The sequence below is a fragment of the Mustela lutreola genome, chromosome 4, assembly GCF_030435805.1.
Source record: "Mustela lutreola isolate mMusLut2 chromosome 4, mMusLut2.pri, whole genome shotgun sequence".
Lineage (NCBI taxonomy): Eukaryota > Metazoa > Chordata > Mammalia > Carnivora > Mustelidae > Mustela > Mustela lutreola.
The window spans coordinates 58,014,845-58,042,395 of NC_081293.1; the positions used below are offsets into that span (position 1 = coordinate 58,014,845).

At 41.0% G+C, this 27,551-nt stretch overlaps 1 long non-coding RNA gene and 2 other non-coding genes across 3 annotated transcripts; 1 reads left to right on the plus strand and 2 right to left on the minus strand.

Moving 5' to 3' along the window:
- Positions 1 to 1,990: 1,990 nt before the first annotated feature.
- Positions 1,991 to 24,089, minus strand: LOC131830328 (uncharacterized). The gene is made up of 3 exons (XR_009353110.1): positions 24,027 to 24,089; positions 13,123 to 13,200; positions 1,991 to 2,451 (listed from the first exon to the last, which is right to left on the minus strand). It is a non-coding gene; the product is annotated as an uncharacterized LOC131830328 (long non-coding RNA).
- Positions 17,145 to 17,249, plus strand: LOC131830946 (U6 spliceosomal RNA). Its single transcript, XR_009353477.1, has one exon. It is a non-coding gene; the product is annotated as a U6 spliceosomal RNA (small nuclear RNA).
- On the minus strand, positions 23,721 to 23,802 carry TRNAS-UGA (transfer RNA serine (anticodon UGA)). The gene has a single exon. It is a non-coding gene; the product is annotated as a tRNA-Ser (tRNA).
- Positions 24,090 to 27,551: the final 3,462 nt, after the last annotated feature.

The window sequence follows — 27,551 nt, forward strand, 5'->3', positions numbered from 1 at the left end:
GACAGGACTGGAAGAGATTATGCTGAGTGAAATAAGTTAAGCAGAGAGAGTCAATTATCATATAGTTTCCTTTACTTGTGGAGCATAAGGAATAACATGGAGGACATTGGGAGATGGAGAGGAGAAGTGAGTTGGGGGAAATCAGAGAGGGAGACAAACCATGAGTGACTGTGGACTCTGAGGGTTTTGGAGGGGGAGGGTGGGGTGAACCTGGTGTTGGGTATTATGGAGGGCACGTATTGCAATGGAGCACTGGGTGTCGTGCATAAACAATGAATTTTGGAACACTGAAAAAACAAAATTAAATTTAAAAAAAGGATGAAAAGAAAAAAGAAGACGTTTTTACAGGATTTCTTTTGTTATATATAGTAAGTTATATATTTATAAACTATGTTCTCACAATGAGAATAGGCCTGTTAGGTTGGAGTTATTGATGATCATGTATAGTCTGTGATTATTTTTTAGTTTGTAAACAAGTGAATGAAAAATTAAGAAGAAAAACATTCTACTTTATTTATTTTTAAAGATTTTATTTATTTATTCATTTATTTATTTATTTATTTGAGAGAGAGAGAGAGAGAATGTACACACAAGCATGGGGAGGGTTGGGGAAGAGGAAGAAGCAAGCTCCGTGAGGCAGGGCTTATCCCAAGACTCTAGGATCACAACCTGAACCAAAGGCAGACAACCAATTGAGCCACCCAAGAGCCCCAAAGAAAAACAATTTTAGAGCAGGGGTTCCTTAGTCAATGACAGAGTTTTCACTAGTCAGTTACAGAGTTTTCACTGGTGTTCATAGCAAAATGAGAGAAAAAAGAATATAGAAAGTTTTTCAATTTTAATTTATTTATTTTTAAAGATTTCATTTATTTATTTGAGAGAGAGAGAGAGACAGATAGCAAGAGAGAGCATGAGGGGGAGGTGGAGAGAGGGAGAGGGAGATACAGACTCCCCACCGAGCAAGGAGCCCAAAGGGGGTATAATCCCAGGACCCTGGGATCATGACCTGAGCCAAAGGTAGACACTTAACTGATTGAGCCATGCAGGCAGTCTAGTTTTGTTTTTGTTTTTCAAGCTACATTATTTAGAAATTATGTCCTTTGTGGTTTAAAATGTGCTTCCTTTTATGAAATAATATCATAGTAGATTGTGTTAGTTTGCAAGGGCTGCCATAACAAAATACTACAGACTGGGTGGTTTAAATAATGTTTCTCACAGTTCTGGAGCTAAAAATCCAAGATCAAGTTATCTGCAGGTTTTTAAAAAAATTTGTTTGTTTGCTTGTTTTTTGAGATTTTATTGTGGGAGAGCACAGTTAGGGGAGTGGCATGCAGAGGGAGAGGGAGAAGCAGGCTACCTGCTCAACAGAGAGCTTGTTGCTGGACTCCATCCCAGGACCCTGGGATCATGACCTGAGCTGAAGGCAGAGGCTTTAACCCACTGAGCCATCCAAAGGTCCCTGCAGGCTTGTTCTTTTTTCTGAGCCCTCTCTTCTTGGCTTGCTGCCTTCTCAGTGTGTCCTCACATGACCTTTCTGTGTGCACAAACACCCCCGGTATTTCTGCCTCCTCTTATGAGGATAGCAGTCATATGGGATTAGGGCCCCACTCTACAGTTTTCTTTCAACACATTCACCTCTTTAAAGAACTTATTTCCAAATAAGGTTACATTCTAAGGTGAGGAGGATTAGGACTTCAGCATATGAGTTTTGGGGTTATACAATTTAGTATAAAGGAAAACTTTGTTTTTCCTTTTTCTTGGATGAAACTTTTTTTTTTTTTTAAAGCAAATACAATTTCGTGTTTGTTCCCTTAATTTTATTTGAATTTTTACCTTTTGTCAAATAAAAATCAAAGCCAGCTGTTTAGAGAATTATTTCTATTAAAATTTTACCATTTCAGTAAAGTGTGATTTGGCATTGTTACCATACTGCAAATTTTTGCTTCAAAATAGAAACAGAGTAATTTTTTAAGGCACGTTTTAAATTTTATTGGAAAATAAAGTTTTTATTCAAAGAACATTAAAAGACTAAGGACCAGGGGCGCCTGGGTTGGCTCAACTGTTTAAGCAACTGACTCTTGATTTTGGCTCAGGTCATTATCTCAGGGTTGTAGGATTGAGCCCTGCTCTGGACTATTTGCTGGGGGGTGGAGACTGCTTACAATTTTCCCTCTTCCTCTGCCCTTCCCCACTCATTAAAAAAAAAAAAAAGACAAAGGACCTGTGTGGGAATTGGTGTGAAGAGAAATAAATCTCAAGCTCAACTGGGCTGGACATTGGGCTCTTCTCCTGAGATTGGGGGGTCTCAGGGAAGGCCTGGTTGGGGTGCCGCTGGGTCTGGTAGAAGGTCAGGAAGCAGTCAGAGAGCACCAGGCCGCAGTGCGGTGAGGTGGAGTGACCTCCAGCGGTGGAGGTCAGCCTCGGCAGCCTTAGCAGCTCACCAGATACTTCCTGGAGGGTGAAGAAATAGAGCACGTTAAGTTAATAAAATGAACTTTTGGGCTACAGTTGCCTGTCATAAGGCTTGTGTGGCCCAGGTGAGCCCTCAAACAAATACTAGACTGAACAAGGGAATTTTTGAATCTAAGAATCAGGTTTTTAATTTTTCCCCCTGTTTTCCACCAGACTGATTTACAGCACAGATGACTTTGAGCGCTTGTCGAGGGGCAAACCGCTCCCACTCCTGCAGTCCACTTCGTTTTTATTACGGATGCACTTCCCAGTTGTTGACAAGATTGAGAACAGCTCTTGTTCACTCTTCTCTCCCATGATGGCCTGAAACCTCCAAGTAAGAAATGAGAAATAGCTCCACTAGATTGTGAGTTTATGATGGGTCACGCTCTATATAGCACTTCCTGTACTTGCTCTCTTGTAACTTAGCAGGACACCTTTTATTCTTAAATACTTACATACTTTTCTGAAACCAAAGTTTATAAAGGGAGGAAACTGTGCTTTGATAATGTAGTTTTTCTCTTTGAATGAAAAATAAGGCGAAACCTGGACAAGTTTTTTTCAATAATTTGTTTGAATTCTCCAGTGTGTCTAGCAACTATGGTCACACGTATGTACAACAGCACATTTTCAAAGCCATTTATTTTTGGGTTATGGCTTAACTTCATGACATAGCAAACTGATGATGAAAAGAATTTTATTATTGAGTTCTTTTTTTAAAAAAAGATTTTATGTATTTATTTGACAGAGAGAGCATGAGCAGGGATAAGATCAGAGGGAGAAGCTGACTCCCCATGGAGCTGGGAGCCCAATGCGGGACTCGATTTTGCGACTCCGGGATCATGACCTGAGCCAAAGGCAGTTGCTCAATCAACTGAGCCACCCAGGTGCCTTATTATTGAGTTCTTAAGTCAGATCTAAATGATGAAGATAATTTGATTCTCTCATATTTGATATCGAATGATATTGAATGAATGAGTGAATGATAATGAACAAGACACATTTCTTTAAAACATTATTATGTGATATTGTGCTAGCATTTGTCTAAGATATAAAAATCCTTAAGTCATGTTTATGTTCTCAAGTAGCTAATAATCTAGTGAAATAAGACAGGCACATGAATGTTTTATAGTTAACAGAAGCATATCGAATTAGTTTAAAGAATGTGTTGTGTTTAGAATATTCCTGGCACATAGTAATCCCTGTGTGTTATTTACTATTCCTACTATATTATTAAGTAGGTATGCTCTAAGGAGTGAGCCAGCCAGCCACTCTGTTACTGTAACAAATAACAGAAGTGTGGCCTCTGTTCCCTGGACCACTCCTCTATCTCAGAAGCATCATTTCTTGCATGTCTTTTCTTGGATATCTTGTGCATTTACACACATACAAGTATTTCTTTTCTTTTCTTCTTTTTTTTAGATTTTATTTATTTGACTCAGAAACAAACTGAGGGTTTTGGAGGGGGAGCACTGGGTATGGTGCATAAACAATGAATTTTGAAACACTGAAAAAAAATTTTTAAATTTTTATTTATTTGAGAGAGAGAGCGAGAGAGCGCACGAGCAGTGGGGAGGGGCAGAGGGAGAGAGAAAGGCAGACTCCCTTTTGAAGGGGGAACCTGACTCAGAGCTCCATCTGGGGACCGCAGGGTCATGACTTGAGCTGAGGCAGACGCTTAACCGACTGAGGCACCCAGCGCACCTGTATTTCTCTTCTTTGCATAGATGGTAGCGTACTATTTACAGTGCCGCACGCCTTCATTTTTTCAGTTGCTGTATCTTGGAGCTTTTTCCTTTTTAGTGCATTAGTGCTAACTTGTTCTTTGTAGGTGCTTTATAACATTCCATGGTGTGGATGAACCACACAGTTTATTTAACTTGTCCACTATTCTATTTGATACCTTCCAAGGTTATTTACATTTTTTTATAACACTACAATGAATAGCTTTGCACATAATATTTCTTGCATGTGAAGTACACTGGTAGGGTAAAAAGTTAGCACCGGAATGGATCAAAGAGTACTTACGTCCACTTCAGATTTGATTACCATATTCTTAAACAAACAGCTGATGCAATTTGGCAAGTTTTAAAGATCTTAGGGTCATTGGATTGGAAAACCCAGAAAATAGTGTTTGTTCATTGGGATTGTTGCCTGCAGGTTTTTTTTTTGTTTGATTGTTTTTTGGTTTTTTGCTTTTTAAGTCTAGGCCATATTTGTTGAGTAACTCAGCTTGAAGCACTGTGTTTATGGAACAACTTACCAAAACCTTCCCAGATCCCTGATATCAGGGGGTGACCAAGATATAAAACAATAATAAAACCAGAGTACACTTTTCTTCCAGTAACTTCTCATGGAGCCAGGGGGAGAACAGAGTGTTTTATCAGTGTTAAAGCTTCCTGCTTTCTGGGTGTCCTGAGATGCTGAAATGTAATTGTGAAATATTGTTGCTCCTTTAAGCAACAGGCAACTCAACAGAGCAACTCTGAAAAACCCAGACAGAATCCACAATTTCCTGGGATCCCGAACAGTTTCTAGTCCCGAGTGAATAGAAGAACCCTGCCTGTCAAAAATATGTCCCTGGATGAGCAAATTAGAAATGCAAAAAGTCTTGAAGCTATTTCTTGTAAAAAGCGAGCTGGATAAGAAGAAGATAACATTGTTTTCCTGCTTATGAATTTTCATATCCTTTCTGGGCCCAGATCTGATGGTGGTTACGAGATCAATCACAGCAGCAAGTGCCGATGACTAATGCAGTTACCGAGAGGGGTCTTTAATTTCCTGGAGGCAAACACCATTACCCGCCACCTCCACAGTGGGGATGAGGAGATGCCAGGACCACTGGGGAGTCAGTGATGGAAGAAATTATAAAACTGATGCAATTACTGAGAAAATGATGAAATGTGTCACAATGAAAGGCTTCAGTTCCCTTCAATTTCAGGTTTTGTGATATGCATCAGTATGGCTGTGTCTGCAGCATTATTACTTCTCAGTTGCCTATGTCATCTCACCCTCATTGCGAGAGAAAATTCTGCAGCAGGCAGCTCATTCTCATCCTTTCTCCTCCCATCCAGGGTCTTTCATTTCTTTATTTTCGCTTGGACAGTTTCTTGTATTAATTAGCTGCCCCGCATGAATGTTTTCATAGTGGAAGCTAGGTTAGGTTTACGGAGAACTAGGTCTTTCTCTTGTTCTAACGTGTGGGATATAGGGAAAAATCACTTGAGCTCTCAGATCCAGTTTCTTCTGCCTGTGGCTGGAATCTCCCCTTTGTAGAACACAAGGTCTCTGCCCACGACCAGGTCCAGAGCTGGCCCGCTTCGGGCCTCCATTGGCCCCATAGGTGTGGGCCCGAGAGGGAGTGTGTGGTTTAGAAGTCGAGGACTAGTGAGGACAGGGAAAGCAGAGATAGAGGATGTGTCTTCTCCATCCTTCTGATAACTTGTTCTTCCTTGATTTTTTTTTTTTAAGATTTTATTTTTTATTTTTGAGAGAGCATGAGCAGTGGGGAGGGGAGGGATGAGGAGGGGGAGAGATTGAGAGAGAGAGAAGTAGACTCCTGCTCAGCAGGGATCACCTAGGCAGATGAGGACAAGAGAGTCCATCAGGGTGGGGGATGTGTAGGGGGAAGAATTATGTGTCTCCACCAGCAGCAGCCAGCTAAAAATGCTGGTTTAGAAATTCCATCACTGCTTAAACAATAAAAATGTGACACTCAAAAATTTAGAAATAGTAACATCTAGGTGGCTCAGTTGGTTGGGCATCTGCCTTCACTCAGGTCATGATCCCAGAGTCCCAAATCGGGCTTCTTGCTCAGCAGGGAGTCTGCTTCTTCACGCATCACCACCCCCCTTTTGTGCTCTCTTTCTCTCTCTCTGACAAATTAATCAGTACAATCTCAAAAAAAAAAAAAAAAAAGAAAAAGAAAATTTTAGAAATAAAACCTGATGTGGGAGAAAAAAATGCAGATGTGAAGGTTGTTCATCAGATAATACTTAAAGAGAAGTGATTGGCTATATGGCCTGAGGCAAGTTCTTTACTTTTATTTCTTTGAGCCTATTTCCTCTCTTATAAAATGAGAAGACATAAAACTCATTGTACCAGGAAGTGAAATGAACCCAGGAAAATTGTGAACCCAAACCAGACTGTTCTGGTTTTAATTTTCCTCTTCTGGTCTAAAGTCAAGGAATCAGGGATCTATGCATCAAGGCAAGGACTCGACATTGGCAGACATCCACAGTGATTTCATCCTTGGTGAAGATATGTGGTTAAGCGGTATCTCTGCAGAGAGGACTTAACCATCAGTATCACCTTGGGCAAGTTCACTAACGTCCTTGTGCTTCAGTTTCCTCATCAGTAAAATGGGATAGTAAATACCTTGATGTAGGACACAAATATTAACCACTAAAATATTAACTATTAATAGTAGCCATTGGGAAAGAAAGAGAGTGACTAAAACTTTTTTTCCAGCACCTTCTCAAACTTTAGAATGGTGCTCCAGCATCACTCAGGAACTTCCTACAAAGGCAAATTGTGGGAGCCCTACTTAGATCTACGGAGTTAGAATCCATGAGGGATAAGGCCCAGGACTCTGTTTGGATTCTCTCTGGAATCTCCATGGGATCCTTATGGATGCTGAAGTTTGAGCAATACTGTTTTAGAACTTTGCTCCCCAAAGTGTGGTCTAAAGCCCAGAATCATCAGCATCACCTGGGAACTTATTAGACATGAATCCAGAGCCCAGTCTGATATGCTAAGTTGCAATCTGCATTTTAACAAGATCCCCAGGTATTTCTATGCATGTTAAATCTTGAGAAGCATTGCCCTAGAACTGTATTTCTAATACAGTAGCCACTAGCCTTAGGTGGCTCTTTCAATGAAAATTAAATTAGTTAAAATGAAATAATATTAGAGATGCAGTTCATTAGTCACACTAGCCATGTTTCACATGCTCACCTGCCACATGTGGCTAGTGGTTACTATTGGACAGTATAGATCACAGAACTTTTCTATCATCTTAGAAAGTTCTATTGGATGGTGCAGCTCTAGAATAATTATTCCAGGGCTTTTTTTTTTTTTTTTTTTTTGTAGGCACAGAGCATCTAGATGGAGCAAATTGCCTGGGATAAGGATGACAAACTAATGTTTAAAAAAGCCAGGCAGGTGAAGTAAATGAGTGAAGTGTGTCAATTATAAGAGAACAATGAACATAAACACAGTGGTCATTGGCCAGTGATACTCAACCTCTGTGCTGGGATTACCATTGGGAATACTGGGGACTCTGTAAACTGGGAAAGCAGGTTCCAGCCGATGGTTACCATGAAAGAGGTTAGGCTCTGGCTATCCTAGACAGTTTTATTTTTGTTTAAGGAGGTAGAAATCTGGATTTTTATGTGGGTCTTAAATTTTGATTACTAAACAAACACCTGATTCAGTATTACCAAACACCTGATTTGACCTTGGTGTTGTGGCCTGAAAATCAAGCTGTGTGGTTCTGCCTTGCCAAGATCAATTGTTTGCCTTATGTATATCATCCTTTATTGTCTCTATCATTTCTTCTCTTCTTTTGATTCCATCTTTGCTTTCTCTTTCCTTTTGTTCTTTTCTTTCTCATCCTCTAATTGTCCTTTCCTTCGGTAAGCATTTGCTATATGCTCTGTGCTGGGAACTGAGGATACAAAGATGAACTAACATTGTCTCTCTGCCTCAGACAGCCCAGTGCTTAGTGGGATACTCAGACATGAATTGAGGAAAAGATAGTGTAATTTGTGGGATGCCCCAGTAGTGGTGTGTCCAAAGCCCTGCAGAGTGGTAAATAAAGGAGTGAATCAACTTTGACGTGGGAGAGGTCAGACAGGTCTTCACACGTGTGTGGACATTTGAGTTGGGTTTTGAAGGATGTGCAGGAGTTTTACACAGTGAAGAGCTGAGATAGGAGTGGGAGAGAGTATTTTTTAGTGGGAGGAGCACCTTGGAGACTTGACAATGCTTGGTTTGTTCGGAAGGAGAAAACTTCTGGATAGCTGATGTGTAAGATATAAAAAGTTATTTACCAGAGTTCTCTGTTCTCATAGTCTGTCGGGTAGCCACTTCCCACCACCATTTGGGCCACTTGCCTCTACCCTCAGGCTCTTCTTACCACAGTCTTGTGTCCCCTGAATCTAAATCTTCCTTTTGAATCTTCTCCCACCCCCTACTGTCTTTTCATTCCCTCTACTCCCCTGCCTAGATCTCCCTCCATCCATTTAAAATTCAGAGTTCCCTTTATATATTCAAAATCATCCAGTGCTCAACTAATCAGAAGGAGAATAAAGATGCTGAGATTGTTAACTCACCTCTTAGGAAGGTGGTTTAAATGTCAATGGCTCTGAGAAACTTATTTGAATCCTGATTCAAACTTAGTGTTGAAAAACACTGAGAAAACTTGAGAGATGATTGGAAATTTCAACACTAACTGGATATTAATAATTGATATTTTTAGGTATGATAATGATATTATGGTTGTGTTGAAATAAGTTCTTATTTTTAGAGATGCATCAGATATTTTTGGATGAAATTATAAGAAGTCTGAGGTTTGCTTGAAAATAATATAGGAGGAGAGAGAGTGGATGAGATTCAGATGAGACAAGACTGGCTGTGTATTTATAATTGTTGAACCCAGGAAATAGCTACATAGGGTTCATTACACCAGACTCTATTTCTGCATATGTTTGCATATGTATTATGTTTGAAATACTGCATGATATTGGTTGAATTGAGTCCTTCAAAAAGATGTGTTAGGGGCGCCTGTGTGGCTCAGTTGTTAATCGTCTGCCTTCAGCTCAGGTCATGATCCCAAGGTCCTGGGATGGAGCCCTGTGTCGGGCTCCCTGCTCAATGGGAAGACTGTTTCTCCCTCTCCCATTAACCCGTTTGTGTTCCCTCTCTCTCTGTGTCTCTCTCTGTCAAATTAATAAATAAAATCTGTAAAAACAACCACCCCCAAACCCACAAAAAGATGTGTGTTAAAGTCTTAACTCTTAGAACAACTGAATATGACCTTATTTGGAAAATAGGGACTTTCCACATGATATCAAGCTAAAATGATAGGGTTGGTCCTAATCCAATATGATTGGTGTATTTTTATAAGAAGAGGAAAACTTACATGGTCAACTAATATTTGACAAGGAAGCCATGAGGGGGAAGGAGTAATTCTTAATAATCGGTGTTGGGAAAACCGGATGACTGCATGCAAAAGAATGAAATGATATCTCTGTCTTACACACTCACAAAAATGAAGTCGAAATAAATTAAAGATTTAAACATAAGATCTTCAACTGTGAAACTCCTAAAAGAGAATATAGGAAGAAAACTCCTTAACATTGGTCTTGGCAATGGTTTATTTTGGATAGGACACCAAACATAGGCAATGGAGCCAAAAATAATAACTGGAACTATATCAAACTAAAAAGGTTCTGCTCAGCAAAAGAATCAATAAAATGAAAATATGACCTACAGAATGGGAGAAAATATTTGCAAGTCAATTCCCAATAGTGAGTTAATATTCGAAATATATAAAGAACTCATACAACTCAATAGCAAAAACCTCAAATGATCCTTTTTTTAAAATAAAGATTTTATTTATTTATTTATTTATTTGTCAGAGAGAGAGAGAGAGGACATGAGAGAGAGAGAGGACATGAGAGAGAGAGAGGGTGGGCTGCAGATAGAGGAAGAAGTAGGCTCCTTGCTGAGCAAGGAGCCCGATTAGTGACTCTGGGATCATGACCTGAGCCAAGGGCATATGCTTAACTGACTAAGCCACCCAGGTGTCCTAACAGAAATAATCCTATGAAAAATGGGCAAGGGAACTGAATAGACAGTTTTTCAAATTTGTATCTTTATGCACTCCTATGTTTATTGCAAGATGATTCACAACAGCCAAGATATGCCAAGATATGCCAGATGACTGTCAACAGATGACTGGAAAAAGAAGTTATGATACACACACACACAAACACAGGCACACACACATGCACACCCATGCACACACATGGGAATATTATTCAGCCATAAAAGTGAAGGAAATCCTGCCGTTTACAACAACATGGATGAAACTTGAGGGTATTATTCTAAGTGAAATAAGTCAGACAAAGAAAGACAAATACTGTATGATATAATTCATATGTGGAATCCAAAAAAGCTGAACGCATAGAAACAAGAGTAGAATAGCATTTACCAGGGGCTGGGGGTGGGGGTGGGAGAAATGGGATGTTGGTCACAAGGTACAAACTTCCAGTTATGAGACAAATAAGTTCGGGAGACTCTAATATATAGCCGGTAATTATAGTTAATAATACTGTATTGTATACTTGACAGTTGTTAAGAGAGTAGATCTTCAAGGTTCTCATCACAAATAAGAAATGGCAATTATGTTACATGATGGAGGTGTTAGCCATCACCACTGGCGGTAAGCATTTTGCCACATACAGGTGTAAGATAGCAACACATAGTACACCTTTACTTTATGCAATGTTGTATATCAATTACATGTCCATAAAGATGGGAAGAAAGAGTGGGGTTTGGACAGAGACACACAGGGGAATGCCTTGTGACTGGCAGAAGCGGAGCCTGGAGTGATACAGGGGCAAGCCAAGGAATGTCAAGGACTGATGGCCAACACCAGAAGCTAGGAAGAAGCAAGGAAGAATTCTCCTTTCTAGCCTTTGGATGGAACATGATCCAGCTTACACCCTGATTTCTAGCCTCCAGAACTGTGGGGGAATAAATTTTTGTTGGGACAAGTCACCCAACTTGTGACTCTTTGTTATGATAGTCCATGGAAACGAATAACTTCTCAATAAAGTGAGGGGCTTGGCCTACACCAGGAAACCTTCCTTATCTACCTCACACTGGCTCAGGTGCTCCTTTTCCACCTGAACCAACCTGCTCCTACTGTACCAGGCATCATCCCATTTGTCCCTGGTTACCCTCTGTCACTGCCACAGGATTGTGAGCTCCTTGAGGCAGGGACTGTTTTGTTCACCACTGGATCCCCATGCCAAGTCCCTGGCTTCTCACTTAGTAGATGCACGACAGAAGTAACCTGTCACAACAACACTGTATTTATGGTAAATCTGTAAAATGGGTGGTAGAGGGGTGCCTGGGTGGCTCAGTCGGTTAAGCGACTTCCTTTCCGCTCAGGGTCTTGGGATCAAGCCCTGGGTGGGGCTTCCTGCTCAGCAGGGCAGTCTGCTTCTTCTATCCACTCTCCCACTACCCCTGCCCCTGTGAGTGCTCTTTCTCTAAGTGAACAAATAAAATCTTTAAAAAAAAAAAATGTGGCAGAATTTCCCTTTCGGAGAGATACAGAAGAAGCCATTTGTCTGCATGTAACTATTTTAACTCTTTGGACTCTGCCAGGTCCCTCTCTTCCATATCTTCTTTGGGATCAGTCTCCCTCATCCTTTCTCCCCTTCCAGAGGCTCCACCTCACTGTGTTTGACGTTAGAAATACATTTGGTACAATGCCCAAAACTGTGCTGAGGATAACTAACGTGCTCGCCTGGGGTAGATTTTTTTTTTTTTGGACTGTGTTAAAAGTTTCGTGCTTTTTAGTGATGAGAGTTAAGCCTTACAATTGGTTTCAGAGAGGAAACAAGAAAGAGGCAGAGGAGTACTATCGGTGTTTAACAAGGCCTTCGAAGAAGGATTTTTCTTTGCTCAAGGGAAGACATCAGAACTGCAGATATGCATGTACAGTTGAAGCCCTGAAGAAAAATGAGCCAGAAAAAGCACTTCAAACACATATAGGTTGGTTTCTGCAGTGCCTATGGAATGAGATTTTTTCCTTAGGAGTGTTTCCATTTCGGAAATAAGGAAAATTTCGTGATGCAAAGTAACCATGTGAAGAATGTATAATCTGTTATACAGCGATTTTAGCAGAGTGATACATTAAGACAGGCATGTTGTTGGACTGGTTTTACAAACTGCCTGGCTGTTTCGCTATATGGTGGTTTTCAGGATTGTTTTTACTCTAAATTTCTATGCTTCTTTGAGTAGAATCTTTTCTATTCCACTTTCAAAATAATTCAGAGTATGTTCTACCCAGACTAAAAGTTTATGGAAGTTATGACAATGAAATGTAAAGCTTTTTTTTCTCCCAGCAGTGTATTTGCATGGCCCTCAAGAAGTTTTCCTTCAAATCTTTAAGGTAGAGTCACCATTATTCCTCAGATGGCCACAAGATGGCAGCTTTGGGCTAATAGTAGTAGAAAGATCCACCCAAAAAGCATTTGCTGGTTGCTGTGATGGTGCAAAAAAGACTCAAGACCTGGTTGTTTCTTGGCCTCTCCATCTCCACAGTGTGCTTCCCAAGTTTTATATAAGGCAGAGTTCTGGCTATCTGTGTTGGTCCCTCAGACCCACCCTCTGCTGTCCTCAGCTGCAGAGGCTGACCAGTTACATTTGGTCAATGGGGGAGGCCCAGGCAGGGAACAGAGGGGACAGAAGAATGACGAGGGACAGTTATCCCCCTGCAGGATCACCTTGCACTACTTGTGTCCCCTAAAGGGAGGTCACTGCTCTTCTTTTCAGAATGTTTCTTCTGGGTCCCGGTGGCTGCTCCTTCCCCTCTTGGGAATGGTAAAAGCTTTTCTGTCCCCTTGTGGTTTTCCTGGACTTTCTCCTTACCTTTGTAAATTGTTCTGGGAACAGTGAGTAATACGCTTTCTTTCAGTGGCAGTCTTCTGATCTGTTGACCTCCCACACCTGAATAATAATAAAACCTACATTGTACTTATTTATTTATTTTTAAAAGATTTATTTATTTATGTTTAAGTAGTCTCCACCCCCAACGTGGGGCTCAAACTCATAGCCCTGAAATCAAGAGTCGCATGCTTCACTGACTGAGCCAGCCAGGTACCCCAAACCTACATTTTATTTATTTTTTTAACTTAAATTCAACTAGTCAACATATAGTATATCATTAGTTTCAGATGTGATGTCAGTAATTCATCAGTTGCATATAACACCCAGTGCTCACCAAATTACATGCCCTCCTGAATGCCCATCACCCAGTTACCCCATCTGCCCAGCCATCTCCCCACCAGCAACACTGTTTTTTATAGCTAACAGTCTCTCACGGTTTGTCTCCCTTTCTGATTTCTTCCTATTCAGTTTCCCCTCCCTTCTCCTTTGATCCTCTGCACTATTTCTTATATTGCACATATAAGTGAAACCACATGATAATTGTCTTTCTTTGATTGACTTATTTTGCTCAGCATAATACCTTCCAGTTCCACCCATGTCGATATAAACAGGAAGATTTCATTCTTTTTGATGGCTAATATTCCATTCTTTATATGGGCCACATTTTCTTTATCCATTCATCTGTTGATGGACCTCTGGGCTCTTTCCACAGTTTGGCATTGTGGACATTGCTGCCATGAACACTGGGGTGCAGGTGCCCCTTTGAAAGCATTTTCAAATATGTGGAAAGCATAAGGGAACTGTCATATACTTAACTCGAAGAAGGAACATTGTATGGAAAGTATTTTCAACTAACATCTTCTTGCATGAAGATAGAAGCATAAAACATACATTTTAAAACAGATAAAAGTGTTTTGATACTTTTATCATTTTTAGAAAGTGACTAGCTCTCCCCAGATCTGTGACATTATAGAAGAATAGTAACTGGGTAATGTTACAGCTCTGTGGGGGGGTTTCACTGGAAAGACGAAAACTTCTATTGTAATTTTCCGGTGCCCAAACATTCACCCCAATGAAAAATTCTCAAATGCTGTAGTAATAATAATAGATAATAAAACAGAGCCACTAAAAAAATTGAAATATGAAGATATGGCCTAGTCAGCAACGGGCCTCTCTCAAGAGAGAGTCTTGAGAAAATGGTGAGAGGGTTTTGTTTTTGTTTTTAAATGAAGCTTGAAAAGCACTGGGGAGGGGGAAACAAAGGATAATTTAGAAAGACATACTACTTGGGACGCCTGGGTGGCTCAGTTGGTTAAGCAGCTGCCTTCGGCTCAGGTCATGATCCCAGCGTCCTGGGATCGAGTCCTACATCGGGCTCCTTGCTCAGCAGGGAGCCTGCTTCTCCCTCTCCCTCTGCCTGCCATTCTGTCTGCCTGTGCTTGCTCTCTCCCCCCCTCTCTCTGATAAATAAATAAAATCTTAAAAAAAAAAAAAGAAAGACATACTACTTGAAGGTGGTATTGATATATTAATACATGTTAGAAAAGAGTGGCTCAGGAAGCATCAATCTGCCTGAGCAGTGGTCATTTTTCAAGCCTGGATGAATGTAAACAAAAATCAAATTGTCACAAGTAGATCTGAACGATATATTGGCTAATTTCCATGGCAAAAAGAACAAGAAAAGCAATAGATAAGAGGGTGTATGAGGCTCTTTGCTTGCATTTTAGAAATAAATTCGTTTCTAATGAGAATGCATCGTCAGAGAATGCACAGCAAAGCAGTGGGGACTGTGCTGTATTAATGTAGGTACTGAAAAAATTCAAGTCTTTCATCTCACCCCTGAAATGTTCTTCAAGTAGAAGTAGTAACCGAGAGTGGGTCCCACGGACCTCCCATCACTCCCTTGCCTTATAAATAACCTTTGTCATGCTGCAGGGAAGTTTCCAGACCTGCATTCTTTGTAATCCAGTCTTTTCCTGTCCTTTTTTATGACCAGAGGCAGTGAGTACTACACCCAAAGAACATTTGAGTCAGTAGGGGCTGTAGTCACAGGAATTATTATTGAAGCGTCTTGAATTCTTAATAAGAATTCATGAAGTCCGATAGTTTCTGGTAGAATATGGAGAGAAGGACAGAGAGAGGAAACCGAAGTAGGAAGAAAAGAGACTGTTTCCAAGAACTAACTCATTTGGGATGATTTTTTAAAAAAAGATTTTATTTATTTAGGGTGCCTGGGTGGCTCAGTGGGTTAAAGCCTCTGCCTTCAGCTTAGGCCCTGATCCCAAGGTTCTGGGATCGAGCCCTGCATTGAGCTCTCTGCTCAGTGGGGAGCCTGCTTCCTCCTCTCTCTCTCTCTGCCTGCCTCTCTGCCTACTTGTGATCTCTGTCTATCAAATAAATAAATAAAATCTTTTTAAAAAGTCTTTTTAAATAAAGATTTTATTTATTTATTTGACAGAGAGATAGATAGACCAGGAACACAAGCTGAGGTAGTGGGAGAGGGAGAAGCTTGCCTCCCACAGAGCAGGGAGCCTGATGCAGGGGTTGATCCTAGGATCCTGAGCTGAAGGCAGATGCTTAACAGCTGAGCCACCCAGGTGCCCCTCATTTGGGGCATTCTTAGCCCTTGTTTTTCCCTAGAAATGGAATAGATTAGCAAAGGGGAGAACATCTTTTTCTTTTTTCTTTCTAGGGCATTTGTTTATACTTTTATTTGTTATCCTTTTCAGTTTTATTGAGGTTGGACCATATTTTTAGAACTGCTCAACCACTGATTTCTTGTGTCCAGTTCCTGATATCTGCACAAAGGGCTGACTCTTCTCTTTCCATTCTGCATGACAGTAGATGACTGGGACTGAGATCCCTGTTTTCGAAAAATGTCATGGATACGAGATTTTCTTTGAAGCATTTCTTTTTTTTTTTTTTTTTTTGTAAAATCAAAAGATTTGAAATAATTTTGATCGTCATAAATAGGGATTTGGTTAGATAAATCATGTTATTTTTATTCTGAGGCAGTGAGCTCTAGTTGCTGAGGGCATTTCAGTTAGCAGAGGCCATTTTTAATGAGAAAGCTATTTCTACAGAAAGATGTGCAGGATATATTTTAAAATAACAAAATAAGGTTCAAGACATTTTATGTAGTGTGCTAACATTTGTATAAAAGCTATGTATATTCTTGCATGTGCATAAAGAAAAAAAAGATGAGAAACTGGCCATTGGTGGTCTAGGAAGGAGACGTTGGTGGCAGGAGGCGGGGGGGGGGGAGCCCTTATGAATTTGAACCATGAGACTATCTTACCTATTCAATAAGCAGTTAATGTGATTTAATTAAAAATTGGGATGAATTGGAGTTGGAAGAAGGAATGTCACACAGGCTGGGAAATTATATTTGTAAAACCAATAATGAACTACAAAAGACATAAAAAAACCCCCACAAAAAATCAGCCCAGCTAGGAGAGAATGTCAAAGTAACGACATGCCTCTGAGAGAAGGGTCTCATAAAGTTCTAAACACGTCCTCGGCCAGAGGAGCTCCGGGCGGCTTTGTGCATCAACTCCCAGGGAACTTGCTCAGTTCAGATAGTCTAGTTCAGAGAGACAATAAAGCATAAAAAATTCCACTCCAGTAATATGAATTAATAGCCTCTTTTGTTCCTGTCCAGGGGCTTCCTCAGGATGATCCCAGACACCTTTATGAAGGACCTGCTCTGGGTAAAGAGGAAAGGAAGTGACAGCATGAGATCTCTTCCTCCATCCCCAGCAGTAAACCAGTTGTGACCTGTTTTGAGGGTTAAAGGAGATAATGTATGTAAAGCACTTACCACAGTGCCTGGCCTATGGTTGGAGCTCAGAAAATGGCAGTTATTCCTGCACCGTGAAGTAGGAGTAATAATTATTATCACTTAGTAGATAAGGAAATTAGGTCTCAGAGAGGTTAAGTCACCTGCCTGAAGTAACACAGCAAGAAAGGGAAGGAGCCTGGATTTGAAATCTGGTAGCTCTGGGGTTCATTTCAGCAGCACATATACTGAAATTGGAATGAAACAGAGGAGATTAGCATGGACCCTGCACAAGGATGACACACAAATTCATGAAGCCTCATGGTTCTGACTTCAAAGCCCTTGTTCTTACCACTCCCTCAAGATACTTCACAAATAAACCTGCCAATACATATTCGAATCACATCCTAAGGTTCACGGTTTTGTTTGCAACAGCAGATACAGATAGAGCATTTATTTTTTTCAGAGCAGTAGCCTATGTTGCAAACTACAGAAAGAGGATCTGCACCCTTTCAGTCTCTTTAGTGAGTAGAACATAAGAGCATAATGCACAGGAGAAGATTCTGGAAGGTTCTGGGCTCTTCTGATGTATTGAGATAAAATGATCTTAGAAAACATTCACTCCCAGTTTTGACTTATGTATTTTTATTGATGTCTTTTCTTGGTATCTTCATGTTAATGAAAATCTCAAGATTTTATAGCTATGTTAACTAGTCTCTTAACAGTGTCACAGTTAATCATATCTTAATATTATACTTGGAAAGACCTTTTTATTATACTGGGGTGAGTCCTCTGGCCGCTGGGCCAAATCCAGCCTGCTACCTGCCCTTGGAAATAAAGTTTATTTGGAACATGATCACACTCATTTGTATATGGCTTTTTTCCATGCTGCAAAGGCAGAGTTGAATAGTTACACAACAGAAATTACATGACCTGCAAAGATAAGAATATTTACTAGCTGACCTTTTATAGAAAGTTTGCTGATCTCTACCCGAGAGTCATGTGCAAAAAGTAAGCATGAAAAAGAAAAGTAAGCATGGCATTCTGTGCTCCAACATTCTAACACACATTATTTCAAAACACTAAGTCTCTTTCCACTGATGTATATGTCTTCACATCTGGAAGCTAAGTCCCTTTCACATAGATACCATCTCTGGGAATGACTTGTGTTGTCAGGTAAACTGTGTCTAAAGTTCCTCACTAGACAAACACTCTGAGAATCTTAAATGAATATGAATATGTCTGGGGGGAAACATAGTCCCTAAAAGTCTTTGGGGACAAATGTGGTGTCAAGGAACAAAGGACTCTAAGATCCCTCCCATGGGACTGTGGGACAGGAGCTAATCAGGTAGGGGGTGTGGCCAATCTCAGTGCCTGAGTGAGCTTACCAACCCCTGACTCTTCTTTACCCCTGACCTCAGGCAGCAGAAAGTAGAAAGAGCATAAAGCCCACGCCCCGGGCCATGCTCTCTGTTCCTGGAGTCTTCTGAATGGCCTAGAGATGTCAAAGGAGACCTGGCCTTGCTTTCTCAAGCCTCCCAAGCAGCTCAATGCCAGACAAAAGCAGTGAAGGTACATATAAGTCTATCATATCCTGTCTTTAGGTCTCAGAGTCCAATCTCTGAAAGCATGTCCCCAGACCTAAGACAAATGAGTAGATACTGGGGACAGTGGGAAGGAAGTGGAAATACCTCGTTTAACATGACATCTAGTCTATTAGCTTGGGTGAACTTGACAGATCAACTTCATGGAGGCTGGGAAGGAAACTAGTCATTATAAGAAGAGCTGAAGGCTTTAAGTTTTTCCAACAGTGTTTCAAATAGAACACGTCATCTCAAAATACCAATATCAGATCTTCTCTCTCTAACTCTGCAGGGGCTAAGACTTAGCTGTCTCTATTAGTTGTCTGCATTCTAGTCTGCAGCGAGGGCCTAAGATTCAGTGTTCTGGGGGACATGGCACACTTGAGAGCAAGATCTCCAAAAGTGGACCTGGGGGGCTTGTCAAAACCGGAAAGGACTTGGAATACAAGTTTACACAAGTCCTCTGCCAGCCCTATCTTTCAATCCTTTTTTTGCTGCCTCAGTAAACAGCACTGCCTCCATTAATGAAACCTCTGGAGATGAACCTCCTTTACAATGAACATGATGTGTTAAAACAAAATAACAGCTTCATAAATCACACTAAACAGTACTGCAATATATCAGGTGGCTCTGGTGCGATATTCCTGCTGATCTATGCAGTCAGGGCACAAATCTCTCCGGGCACAGTTTTGATTCATCTCCCAGAGCTGAAGGAAAACAGAGTGTATCCACCCTCATTAGAGACTTTATCTCCCACTACTTCAGATATTCTGAGACCTCTTGCTCTCTGACTTTCCCAACCACAAATTTTGTTCAACAGAATTATTGATTGAGGGCCCCTCAATCAATTGTCTGCCTCCCTGGCTCCAAGGGAATCCTGAAAAGCAAATTCATGGCTTTTTCAGCTTCTGGGATGGGGCCCCCTAAGTACAAGATAAGGACATCTAGTGGTTAAAGGCACACACACACAGACACCCTGCACACATGTTCACACACAAGGAGAGATCAAGCAAATATTCATTCTAATGTATTACACAGTTTCATAAGTGTTGTGAAAAAAAATATATAATAAAATGGTTTGAAATCATGTAAGCAGGGGACCTAACCAATTTAAGAGGAGGATGACACTGGAATGCGTAAAATTCCCAAGCTGAGAGAGTCAGGTCTCTTCAAGGAACTAAAAGAAAGGACAGTGCATCTGCTAGACAATGAATGGGAGAAGCCCAAGAGGTATGCTGCTTGGATCATTGGAAGACATGGGTTCATGCTAAGGGTTTTAAGGCTGTTTTGTTCAGAGTACACGGGCATCCCCAGAAGGGTTTTAAGGCGGAGGGTTATAAGATCAAACGTGCATTTTAAAGAAAATTTTGTTTTATGGACAACAGATTGGAAGGGAGGAAGTGTGGAAGATAGGAGGCTGAGAAGTGGTGGAGGTGAGAGGTGGTGTTTAGACTGGGTGGTAGAGGTAGATTTGGTGAAGGATGGGAAGTATCAGGCTGATTCCAAGTGGGTGTGTCCTGCTCCAAGGCTGGAGATGCCACAAACTGGGTGAAGAACTTGGAGAAGAACCTGGATCTGGAAGGGAAGGGATGATTATGAGTTCTGCATTTGCAAACAATTCACTGCAGTCTATTTACATTTAAAACCTTTGGCTTCTGGGAAGTTGCAGGATTTATCTTTTATTAATAGAAATGAGTTGAGAAAGATTTAGGTAAAAAGGAGACTTTGGTGTCATATTTATAACCTCCTCTGCCTTCTAAGGGGATGCTTTTTAAATGCTGGGCACACTGAAGTCAATGCACAGAGAATTGCTCTGTATCATAAAGCAGTGAAAAAGTTGGGGACTGTAGGGCCAATCTTCAAGATCATGAATCTTGTGAAGTTGGATTGGAAACAGCAGGCTCCAGGGGATGCACAGGAGGGTGGGAGGGCAGGAGGACTCTGGAGGAACGGAAATGGAAAGAGAAATGGAAAGAGGAATCAAGTAGTGTCTTTCCTCTGAGGAGGGCAGAACCTCTTCCACATGTCCCCTCTGAAGTCTTCCATGGATTTTCCTTTCCGTGATTCTCAGCCATGGAGAGACCTGACATCAGGTTACATGGAGGTTACCAGGGTGACAGTGAACCACTCTCAGGGAGATGGGAATGGGAGTTGACCCACCGAGGAAAAGGTGCTGCAGGTGCTTGCTTCCTGACTCAGTCTGCCCTTTCAGGGCTAGAAGACAAGGGAATGGAAGAAAAAGTAAAAGAAGACGAGAAAGACATAAGAAAAAGGAAGACAATGGGAAGGGAAGGAGGGATATGTTGTTGGGGTTCTGTTCTCTCTCCTCTTCAATTAAAAACACCGAGAGAAGGACAATATATATTGTTATCTCATACTAAAGCAAAGGTCAGTGACTCTCAAAAGGAAAATGGCTGTTGACCTCCTCCATCCCCCTTCTCTGGGGTCTTCTTGGGGTGGACTGTGGATTTGTGTGCTTACTCCTATATTTATTCAGTCCTTTATCACAAATTCATTGAGTACCTTTTCTGTGCTAGGCAAGGGTATCACGATGAGAAACACAATCCCTTTATATATTTGCAGGGAAATTAGCACTTAGTGGGAAGACAGACAAACGACAGAAATATTTCAATGTGACCCTTGCTATTATAGGGAATAGGAGAATACACAAGGGTCTTATGAGTCAGCCTGGGGGATTGCAGGAATGTTTTACCCCCAAGGTAATACACTGAAGAGAAATCATGAGTTTCCATCATGTTGGTGGTGTGAGGAGGGAAACGATACCTGGTATTTGGAAGAGAGAGAAAAAAAGACTGAGGCTGAAAGCAGACAACTTACCGACCTACTCTAAGGATTTTGAATAGTTCATAGAATTATCAGGAAGGCTGCAAAGTCACTTTTGGAGAATGGGAGAGGAGTAAGTTTGTTAGGCATAATCCAAGATCATTTCAGAATGACAGCACAAAACCAGTCTGGTAGAGACAGGAGGGTCAGTGATGCTCAACAGCTACAAACCCCAGTTGCAGCCTCGGTGCTGCTGCTGTTAGCAATGCCTGAGGTTGTTGTTATCGTGGCCTTGGCTCACCACCACCAGCATGAACCCTTATCCTCTCTGTTTCTTTGCATGAATGACTCAGATTAGAAGTTGCAGGTGGGCACGTTTGATTGTCTGCCTCCCTGGCTCCAAGGCAATCCTGAAAAGCCAATTCATGGCTTTTTCAGCTTTTGGGATGGGGCAGTCACATACCTGGATTCAAAAAGAGAAAGTCCTCCAAATAGAAAGGGAGTTCAAATCATGGGCAGCCCTCTTTTCCTAATAAGAGGAGAGGGATGAAGGCAAGACAAAGGTATTCCAGGTAATTGTATGTGAGTATGTAGAAAGGTTCAAAGGCATGAGCTAGCATGCTGTGCTGCCAGGCCTGCTAGTAACTCAAAAATAGGTGGGAGAGAAGGGAAGGAGGGCTGGGAAAGCGGACAGGGGACTTGTTTTGAAGGCTTTATGCCTACAAGTTTGGCTTTCCTGTTAGAGGGTTGTGGCAGGTTCGGCTAGGTGTCCACTCACTATCCATTGATGTTTCTTCCTTACCAATGAAATTCTAGTTTTGATTTGGGTAGCTCTACAGCCAGCGATACTTCCTTGTAGCTATCAGTGATTGCCATATTCACCGTTCAAGTCAATGAGACATAAACCGAGGATTCTTGTTTCTCCCTTTCCTAACTAAATACAGCTGTGAGCTCTGGAGGTATAGCAATCAACTTAGGATGGTAAGACAACCAGCAGGGAACGAGGCCCATGTATTAAAATGGCAGAACAAGAAGATGGAAAGAGCCTAGTTCCCGGTTTCATCTGAGACTTGCCTACTCCCAGATTTCTTGAGACACGCCCCACGTGTTTTTAAGTCACTAGAGTTGTATTTTCTGTTATTTGCAGCTGAATGTGATCCTGACTTTAAGGGGGAAGGAGACCAGATAGGACACTAATAAAATCATTTATAAGTGATTTCAGTGGGGACAGAAGAGGTAGGATTGGGCAGAGAGGATAGACTGAGGATGTGAATGTGGTGAATGTATATGTTCAGCCATGTCTCAAACGGGATGGGGGCTATGGGGGTGGAATTTACTTCAGGTACCACAGAGAACTATCCCCAGCATTGAAGTGTTAGGGAACGTCATGAGAACACCTGGAAAGCATGGAGTGAAAGCGGGTGAAAGGGAGCAGAATGGGGAGGTGTATGGTCTCAAAGACTAACCTCACAATATTTTTTTATTATTAAAAAATTACAACATACAAAATACAACAAACAAAATATATTGGGTCAATATACAAATTTTAGAAAACTCAGTTAAGCAAAAAAGTGTCCGTTAAAAATATTAAAACCCTCCCAAATTCCACTACCCAGAGGTAATAATTACTTCTAACATTTTGATTCTTTGCAGCCCCCATGTAGTCCTTTTTTCCCCATTCTTACCACAAAAATGATTCTATAAATAGTTTAACGAAAATGTGACCATAATATGTATTGTTTTTCAATCTGTCCAACATTTTGCATTTGACAAAACTGAGAAGGGCTTTTTATGTCACTATCACTGTAGTGGCTACATGCAGTGCTCCATTCTGTGGATGTATCTATCATGGTACAGATGTCAAACTTTTAAACATTCTTATTTCTCATTTCATGCAGGGGGGGAATTGTTAAAGGTAATTCTGGGATTGAAGTAGTAGCATTAGCTTTGCCATCAGTTTTTTTTTTTTTTTTTTTTTTTAAGTTTTAATTCTAGTATAGTCAACATACAATGTTTTATCAGTTTCAGGTGTAAAATATAGTGATTCAACAGTTCCATACATGACCCTGTGCTCATCATCTATTTAACCGCGCCCCCCCCCCCCCCATCAGTTTTAACGTGATAGCTTCTTTGGGCTGTGACAGCCCCCAAAATTGCGCCAATATTTATCTTATTTTATTTGTATTTTGTCAACTTTCCTTCACATTGTGGAAAAAGATCCTAAAACCGTTACCTTGCTGGTCAGGACAAAGCAAGATTTTTCCCTTTAGTATAAACAGTACGTTTGCAGAGCTGACATTTACTAGCTTTCCTTTAACACTTTAGACTTCTCTGTAGGTGAGCCATTTAGCTTGCAGGCAAGGAAATGCAGCAGTTAGTAACGATTATCATTTAATGGCATACATTGAAAGAGGAAAAGAGAAGCTGCCGGCTTCCGCAGCGAGCAGGGTTCGAACCTGCGCGGGGAGACCCCATTGGATTTCAAGTCCAACGCCTTAACCACTCGGCCATCGCTGCTACGGAGGCGAAACGATCGCAGAGACACTTTAGTGCAATAACTGCGCGCACGCGCGTCCAGCCCACTAAGGGGCGGAGCCTACAAACTCCCCAGCCCAGTTCAGAGAGGCGTCAGAGGGTTCACCGCTCAAATTGTATGAACTATACCGTGGAAACAGAGAAATAACAGAAACTCCCTTAAGTAGTTTAAGTAAACTTTAAGTAGAAGGTCTGGGAAACCCTACCCTTCGCTGAGCTCCGAAAATCCCAAAGTTGCCTGGCTTCTGGTCACCGACCATATTTTTGCCCGCCCACTCCCTTATTAGGTAATCGAGGTAGCTGTGAAACAAAGACCTATCCCATTCAGTGCTGCGGGCCTGCGCTCTGGGAAATTTCTGCGTTTCTGCGGGGGCGTGCGTCTTCGGCGCTTTCCTGAGTTGACCGCGTCGCTTTGACCCCTCCTCTTTGAGCGGAAAGGCGGGAGGCGGGAGGACTCGGGGTCGCTGTCTGTGGTCGCACCTGTCCCGAGCTTCTGCCCAAGCAGCCCTCTCTCATTCTTCCTCCAAGGGTCCCTGCTGGAGGAAATCCGGCCCCAAGTTGTCTCAGGTCTTTGAAGTGTTGAGCATTGGACGTAGTTTGAGAACCAAGTTCTGCGAATTAGGTCTGCTTTCTACCTTTAAATACCATTATTTTCTCCCTTCAGCACTAGCCCTCCCCTGCCCCCCCCTTTTTTGAGTTACTTAGTTAAAGGTCTCAGAAGCGTGTAGGTCGGTACTATGCCGCCTACTTCAGACAACAGAAGCCCGGGACCCGCCCTTGGGTTTGGGCTGCCGACTCCAGGGCGCACGCGCGGCTCCTCATCCGCGCACGTGGAGGACGCCGCCCCCTCCCCCTAGCCGGTTCTATCTGTTGATGCAAGATTTGGTGACAACAGCAGTAACAACAGCAACAAGAAAGGCAACCTTTTACTAATTTCTAAATTTCTTCTTAAATTTAAACTTTAAAAATTCTAAAAGTGTTCCTGGAAAGAAATGTCACCATCTCTCCAATAGTGTTACAGGAAGGCAAATCCTTGCCTTTTGGAAACCAGGATGTTGGGTGACCTCACTTTATGTGTGAATTTTCTTGAGACTTTTCAGTGCCATTTCTTTTAACCAAATTATGGTGTTAGGTGTCCAAACCTATTTAATTGCAGAAGGGGAGTATAATACTGAAGAATTTTAAGAGTGCTTTCTATTGGGTTTGAAATGGTTTTTAGAATATTTATCATTGTTTTTAATTTGGCAAAAACTACGGAAATGGTCCCATTTTCTCTGTGAATCCTATATGGGAACAAAGCTATTCCCGACAATCCCAGGCATAAGTTTTGTCATGTATGTGAACTTTATTTGGCCTTTTCCAATAGAGACTATCTAAGAAGGCATAAATTTCTGTCCTTCATTCTTGTTCTTAGATCATACATGTGCTGTGCGATAACCTTCATTTAATCTTACTACATTAATTTACCTTGATTAGGAAGTCTTTTTAAAATTTTCCCGTGCAGTGAAATGGTAATATTTACTGAAAGCTCTTTCTCTTCCTTAACTTTCCCTTCTGTTAGGAGTACTCCTCACTTGCTTAAAAGCATGACAGTAATGGGAATTGATTATGGTTAAAATAGTTTAACCAAAAAATCTACCCAGAAGGTTTCATGCTCATTTTTTGGTTTGATTTTGAGGGGAAAGGAAGACTGCAAAGAAAATAATCTATTACAAATTAATGTGTATTGGTGAGAACCACTGTGATTAAAATTTCTTTGCAAAATTTCAGAAGTGAAATAACTACATTAACGTTTAATTTTCAGCTTATTTGAATTAATGTAGGCTTTTCAAAAATGAAATTGCCTTTTTCCTGATTTATCATATTACAAAAATGAGCCAAGAGATCAAAATAATTACAGGTTTTCAAATAGCATGAATTCATAAATGAATTCTTTCAGATTCCACCTTAGGTTTTTAGCATTGCCATTTAATGCAATGTGTGGCAGCTAAGGGAAGAAGAAGCAAAACACATGTTTCTGACACAATTATAACATAAGTGTTTTATGATTCATGACAGTAACATCATAAAACATTAATTTTCAACCATGAACATTTTACTCTGTAAAGTTCCCCTGGTGATTCTGATTACCTCCTCTTCTACACTAACCCCACATTCTTTTTTTTTTTTTTTAAATTTATTTTTTTCAGTGTTCCAAGATTCATTGTTCATGTACCACACCCAGTGCTTCATGCCTACGTGCCCTCCTTAATACCCACCACCAGGCTCACCTATCCCTCCAACCTCCCTCCCCCCTCTAAAACCTGCAGTTTGTTTCTCAGAGTCTACAGTATTATTTTATGATTATTTTATGTGGTAGTTTTTATCAACCTAATTTGATGTGGAAGGCAAATATCTGTGGCTTTCTCTAAAAACCTCTTTGGATGCTACTTTCAAAGGCAGAATACTAGGGGGGATGGGGCACATGTTTAGGAGCAGATGGGCTCTTTTTTAGCAATCAGAATTTATTTTGAATTATTTTGCTGGTTTTGTTTTTGAATAAAAAATCATAGACATTAAAGCTAGTCTAATCCCCCCCGCCTTTTTTTTTTTTTTTTTTACAGACAGGAAATTGTGGCCCATGAATGGCTTACCCAAGGTCATGTAGCTAATTAGTGGTAGATTCGAGACTGTAATTTGTTATATTAGCCCAGTGTTCTTGCTAGGTTTTTTGTGTATTCTTTGTTAGTCTCTGGCCCAGTGGCATGCAGATCACGAAGTGTGTATATCAAGAAGTGTGGTTATTGGGGCGCCTGGGTGGCTCAGTGGTTAAGCCACTGCCTTCAGCTCGGGTCATGGTCTGAGGGTCCTGGGATAGAGTCCCGCATCGGGCTCTCTGCTCAGCAGAGAGCCTGCTTCCCTCTCTCTGCCTGTCTCTCCATCTACTTGTGATTTCTCTCTGTCAAATAAATAAATAAAATCTTAAAAAAAAAAAAAAGAAGTGTGGTTATTGAACAGCACATATAGACAAAGTCTACTGAATAGGAGAGAGTTGTGAGTTGATATTTGAAGGCCTTTGAGATGTCAGATACTGAATATATCATGGCTGGTGAGTTTTTTTTTTTTTTTTTTTTTTTTTAAATTCCAGTATCCATCCTCTCAACTAATGATGACACTTCAATTGTGCTTAAAGAAGACCACTCCTCCCCCATTGGATGCAGCCTTACTTCAGCTGTTAATCAAGGTATCCCATCTTCTCCTGGCCAAGAGGTAGGCATGTGACTTGTATTTTTTTTATTGCTGCATAACAAATTATAAGATGTTTAGTGACTTAAAACATTAATTTATTATCTCACAGTTTCTCTGTGTTAGGAATGTGGTTATGGATGTGGTGGTGGGTTGACTGGGTCCTCTGCTCAGGGTCTAACCAGATCTCAAGGTGGTGACTTGGACTTTGATCTTGTCTAAGGCTTGGGGTCCTCTTCCAATATCACTAGCTATCAGCAGAAATCAGCTTCTGTGGTTGTAGGACTTGTTGCTTGTCAGTGGAGGATCACTTTCAGGTGCTAGAGGCTGTCCCTTATCAACAACATGATGATTGGTTGTAGGTTGTTTGGTTCTTTAAGGCCATCAGAAGAATTACTCTCTAGTTTACTACAGTGGAATTTCATGTAATATAATGTAATTGCAGAAGTGACTGTTGTATCATGCTCACAAATCCAGCTCAAGTGAGGGGGATTATATAGGGTGTA